Genomic DNA, 6,411 nt, shown 5'->3' on the forward strand with positions numbered 1-6,411 from the left:
TAGACCTCTATGAACACCTAGACCTCTATGAACATCTAGACTTCTATGAACACCTAGACCTCTATGAACATCTAGACCTCTATGAACATCTAGACTTCTATGAACATCGAGACCTCTATGAACATCTAGACCTCTATGAACATCTAGACCTCTATGAACACCTAGACCTCTATGAGCACCTAGACCTCTATGAACATCTAGACTTCTATGAACACCTAGACCTCTATGAACATCTAGACTTCTATGAACACCTAGACTTCTATGAACACCTAGACCTCTATGAACATCTAGACTTCTATGAACACCTAGACCTCTATGAACACCTAGACCTCTATGAACATCTAGACTTCTATGAACACCTAGACTTCTATGAACACCTAGACCTCTATGAACACCTAGACCTCTATGAACATTTAGACTTCTATGAACACCTAGACCTCTATGAACATCTAGACCTCTATAAACATCTAGACCTCTATGAACACCTAGACCTCTATGAACACCTAGACCTCTATGAACATCTAGACCTCTATGAACATCTAGACCTCTATGAACACCTAGACCTCTATGAACATCTAGACCTCTATGAACATCTAGACTTCTATGAACATCTAGACTTCTATGAACATCTAGACTTCTATGAACACCTAGAGCTCTATGAACACCTAGACCTCTATGAACATCTAGACCTCTATGAACATCTAGACTTCTATGAACATCTAGACTTCTATGAACATCTAGACTTCTATGAACACCTCGACCTCTATGAACATCTAGACCTCTATGAACATCTAGACTTCTATGAACATCTAGACTTCTATGAACATCTAGACTTCTATGAACACCTAGACTTCTATGAACACCTAGACTTCTATGAACATCTAGACCTCTATGAACATCTAGACTTCTATGAACACCTAGATCTCTATGAACACCTAGACTTCTATGAACATCTAGACCTCTATAAACATCTAGACCTCTATGAACACCTAGACCTCTATGAACACCTAGACCTCTATGAACATCGAGACCTCTATGAACATCTAGACTTCTATGAACATCTAGACTTCTATGAACATCTAGACCTCTATGAACACCTAGACTTCTATGAACATCTAGACCTCTATGAACACCTAGACTTCTATGAACATCTAGACCTCTATGAACATCTAGACTTCTACGAACATCTAGACCTCTATGAACATCTAGACTTCTATGAACACCTCGACTTCTATGAACACCTAGACCTCTATTAACACCTAGACCTCTATGAACACCTAGACCTCTATGAACATTTAGACGGCTATGAAGATCTAGACCTCTATGAACATCTAGACTTCTATGAACACCTAGATCTCTATGAACACCTAGACTTCTATGAACATCTAGACCTCTATAAACATCTAGACCTCTATGAACACCTAGACCTCGATGAACACCTAGACCTCTATGAACATCGAGACCTCTATGAACATCTAGACTTCTATGAACATCTAGACTTCTATGAACATCTAGACCTCTATGAACATCTAGACCTCTATGAACATCTAGACTTCTATGAACACCTTGACCTCTATGAACATCTAGACTTCTATGAACATCTAGACTTCTATGAACATCTAGACTTCTATGAACATCTAGACCTCTATGAACATCTAGACTTCTATGAACATCTAGACTTCTATGAACATCTAGACCTCTATGAACATCTAGACTTCTATGAACATCTAGACCTCTATGAACATCTAGACCTCTATGAACATCTAGACGGCTATGAAGATCTAGACCTCTATGAACACCTAGACCTCTATGAACATCTAGACCTCTATGAAGATCTAGACCTCTATGAACACCTAGACCTCTATGAACACCTAGACCTCTATGAACTCCAGGTTCTGGTTCCTACTAATGAGTCCACATCAACATTTAGTCTAAACATCTAAAAACTGGAACTTTGTCTGGTATAACTTTAACCATTAGATTCTACTGATGTCAGAGCCTCAACAGTTGGAGAAATGTGGACCAAAGACTGGATTTAAGTAGAAACATGGATCCATCCATAGATATAAACACTGACAGGAACTTTATGGAGACACTAGACCATCCTGGTTTCAAGGTTTAGTATGGTTGTTCCATTTTCAAGGACCAAAAAGTCAGAATTATTGTCATTTTTACCATTTTGAGTAATTTTGCAACTATAAGTTGGTTTATAGAAACATGGAGGATTGTTCAGTACAAAAAAACTGTCAGATTAAAGTATAATTTGAAATAGAAAATCATATTTAAAACTTTCCAGGTCTGAAAACACAAAAAATTCTTCAAATTCAGTGAAAATATTGTACAGAAATTACATTTGTGTAGCAAATAACAAATAAATAAACTCTGACACTGACTGAATGACTTTAGAATACGTTAGAGCAAAAATAGTTGATGTCTTCCCGCTTTCATTCAGATTATCCAGTCATTCTGTCATTTCTACTGTCTCTGCTGCAGCTTTGTATTATCTCACATTATCCAGTAATACTCTGTGACCTTACAGGATCATGTTTTATCTCTACATCTATGTATTATCTGGTACATTCTGATTTGATTAGTCGATCTTATCCACTCCTGTCTGACTAACATTGGTCTAATTAAAAGCTTCCTGCTGCTTTAGATCCAGCTTGCTTTGGTCAGTGAGTCCTCAGGCTGAATCTGAGTCATAGCAGGATAGGATCAGACTTCAGACAAGGTGAACACGAAGGCGTCTGAACTTAAAGCAGGATTTTCTGTTGGAGGACACCGGCGGACCCTTTGTCTCCTAATGAATTGCTTTTAGCCTGTTTCGGAGCAAATTATCCTTCCCTCCCGCCCTAATTTTCCAATTTGCTGTGTCATTTAGGCCTAATTGAGGACCGCACTGGGCTGTATTACTCCCACAAATAGGGTGATATAGTTTATTGAAGGCCTGCTTTATTCAGAGGGGCTGCTAAACCAAACATCAATTGCAGAGCGTACAGAAGACGGGGGTTTTTCCTGGAGGCTGGGGAGCAGTGCAAAGAGGCTTTAATTATTTCTCAAAGGCAATCGCGGCCAAAGCTCCAGCGCTCATTTTATGGTCACTTTCCTTTTCTTTCTCTGACGGAGGTAATGAATGGGGTGAGAATTCACTTTATTTCGTCTCCCTTCCCGGTATTTGCATCTCATATTGGTCTAAGCAGATGAGAGGAGCTTGTTTTGGTCCAGCTTCAGAATGAATGAAGGTTAATGGATCCACATTAAAACCCAGACTGTGGTTCCTCCTGTTAGCGAAGACATCGCCGCTGTCCTTGACTCTCACACTGCCGGACGAAGAATCGGATTTATTTGCAAAATCAGGAGCTTGTTGTCAGAAAGAAAAAAAAGCCTCAAGGTCCAATTAATTTTAGGAAAATAAAACCCAGAATGTGCAGTTAAAGTCATGTATAGACTGTTGACCTTTAACAGCTTTAGATCCTTTAACAGACTTTTATTCCACTATTGTGAGTCCATGAGCTGAAAAAGTGCAGTTAATCTGTAATTTCACTATAAAGCTTCAGGGCAGACCTTAGAGTGAGATCTGGTTTGTGCTGGATGCTGATGGGGGGTCTGGGGACCCTCCACCAGAAAATATAGAAAATTATTGATCCTATTTCCTGCATTCTGATGTAATTTAAGAGCATTTTGCCCTTTTAAAAACTTATTATAGAGATAACATTAAGGGATAATAATGAAAAAAAAACATTGCGCTTAAAAAAATCAGAAAAAATAAGCAAATCCAAATTGTCGAAGATTTACCCGTCAGCAGACCCCACCTGTGATCGTTGTAAATTAGCGGAGGCTACTCTGATTCACATGTTTTGGTTCTGTTCTCAAATACAACAGTTTTGGGGAGGTGTATGCGAGGCCTTTTCAGCTGTATTCGGAATTAATGTGGTTCCTGACCCATTTTTACTTCTTTTTGGGGTTAAAGTGGAGGGCTTGATTTTGCCCCCTGGTGGTCAACAGATTGTTGCCTTTTCAACCCTCTTGGCGAGACGCTTGATACTTTTGAAGTGGAAGGATGCTGCCCCACCCACAGTGTCACACTGGATCAAAGATGTTTTATTTCATCTTAAGCTTGAGAAAACTAAATGTGTTCTTAAGGGCTCTGAAAGGAAATTCTATAAGATCTGGAAGCCTCTTTGCTTTATTTAGATCAAGCATCGACTCAGGTGCAAGAATGACTTTGATTTATAAATTACGCTGGCTAAACTGACCCCCTTTTTATTTATTTTTTATTATCTTATTTTTTTCTAACTAATAGTGTGTGCACTTTATTTTTATTGTTTATTTATTTCAATGTCCTTTTTTGTTTCTAAGTGTTTTCATAACTGAGTGACTGTAAACGCGTGTTTTTAGTGGGTGGGTTTTTATTTTTATTTTATGTTATATGCTTTTTTCTCATGTTAAAATCATAATAAAAATATTAAACACAAAAAAAATCAGAAAAAACAGAGCAAGAGCAGGCAGTATTGAAAATGGTTCTTCATGTAAAATATGGATGAAAGTTCTGTGGCTGGATGAGAACAACACATTTCAGTATTTTCCATAAATATCTGCATTATTGAAATAAGTCCAGCAACCACTTTGTAACATTTGTCTTGGAGGATTTTAATGCACTGAACAGCTTCAAGTTGACCACATCAGCAACTAAACAATAAAAAGTGCTTCATAACTTAAATGATCCATTCACTGAACAGAATTAGTCAGACACTAAACTCTCTATTAAAGGTCAGAACAATCCACGTGACTCTAAAAACTCAACAGCTTTACAAACTCTAAGACTAAACTCTCCACAAGGATCCAGAAGAAGTTGGACTTCTACATGAGAGCTTTAATTATTCTTCATCTACTTCCTGAAAAGTTTGGTCAATAAAAAAGACAAAAACTAATATTTTCAGCTGAACTAAAGTCAGACTTTATGATTTTTCTGCTCACATGTTGTGTTGTTGTAAACTTACTCTTTCAACCCCCTGAAACCAGTGTTTGTCCTGTTTTTGTGTCGCTCCTAGACAGCCGGTCATAATGTTTTCTGATCAACACACCATACTCTGATGTTTTTACAGTGAAGGTTCTACTATGGAACCAGTTTGACATGTTCAGGTGTTCTTTGTGTGAAAACTCAGAGATTTCAGGTTTCAGAAGGTGGTTTTCTACTTTCTCTGTTAACTTTCTGCTTCAACTTTAAACTAAATTTCCTTCACTAAGCCAGCCCTCTGGACTTCCAGTAAGCTGTGTTCCTATTGGCTGTCCAGGTGGCTGCTTGGTGTCATCAGGAACACCTGAGCAGCTCAGTGTCTTCCTGCTTTATGTCTGCAGTCAAACATTTCCTCTGCTTCTCTTCACTGAACCGGGTTTGGCTCTGTTGCTTTAGTTTGTTCTTTAGGCGTTGGCTTGCAGCTTCCAGCAGTAAAATCCTCTTTAATGTGTTTCTTGGTGTGTTTTAGGGCTTTGTACTGGATAGTTGTCTTGGTAAATGTGGTTCTTTAGCCACAGTTAGCACATGGTGCTAATGTGTGCAGTGATTAGTGGATTTGGTGCAGCTGAGTTGTGTCTTTATCTTGGCTGTAGTGAGTCTTTAGAGGTTTTTGGTTGTTTGTGAACCAACGTTGGTTGTCCAGAAGGTCAGAGTTCCTGTCCTGATTCTCTGTTTAAAGAGCTTCTCTGGTAGGCTGCAGGAGACTTTAGCGTCTGGGTTGTGCTAGTTTGGTTTTTGTACGGTTTCATTTGGACGACTATCTTGAGGCCCCTCCATGTGGTTTAGTGAGGTTTTCTGGAACAGTTCTACAAAGCAACCTGCAGCAGAAGAGACTTTGAGAGTTTTTAGGAAGTTCTGGAGACCAGACTTTAGAGCAGCACAAACATTTGTCAGCAGTTTGAGCAGGAGAAGGTGAGCTTCAGAGTAGAAATGAGAAGGAAACCTTGTTGACCGTGTGGTGAGGTCCTGTACCAAGAGTTTGAGCAGGTTGTGAAGAGTCTGTAGTTCTTTGGTCTGAAAGCAGCAGAAGAGGAGAAAACAGGAGATATTGTTGGTTCTTCTGTCGCTCTGCAGTTTCCTTAGACTGAATATCCAGTTTCTATTTTAAATGATTTACTGTGTGAGCCCAAGAAGACTTCAATAAACTCCCTCCATCCCCTGAACACAACACATTTTATTACATGTTAAATCTTTATTTTTTTATGTTTCTGAGTTTTAATCATAGTTTTTCTCTTTGTGTAGTTTTGTCATCTGTGTGAAAGGTTCTAAACAAATAAAATTGAACTGATAAACTGAATAAGTGACTAACTCATGATTGTGACAACAGAAGTATTTTATTGTGATTTAAGGGTTTGTTTCATTTTTAAGGTTGAGGTTAGAATCTTGAAAGAAAA

This window comes from Acanthochromis polyacanthus, chromosome 11, assembly GCF_021347895.1.
Source record: "Acanthochromis polyacanthus isolate Apoly-LR-REF ecotype Palm Island chromosome 11, KAUST_Apoly_ChrSc, whole genome shotgun sequence".
Taxonomy (NCBI): Eukaryota; Metazoa; Chordata; class Actinopteri; family Pomacentridae; genus Acanthochromis; species Acanthochromis polyacanthus.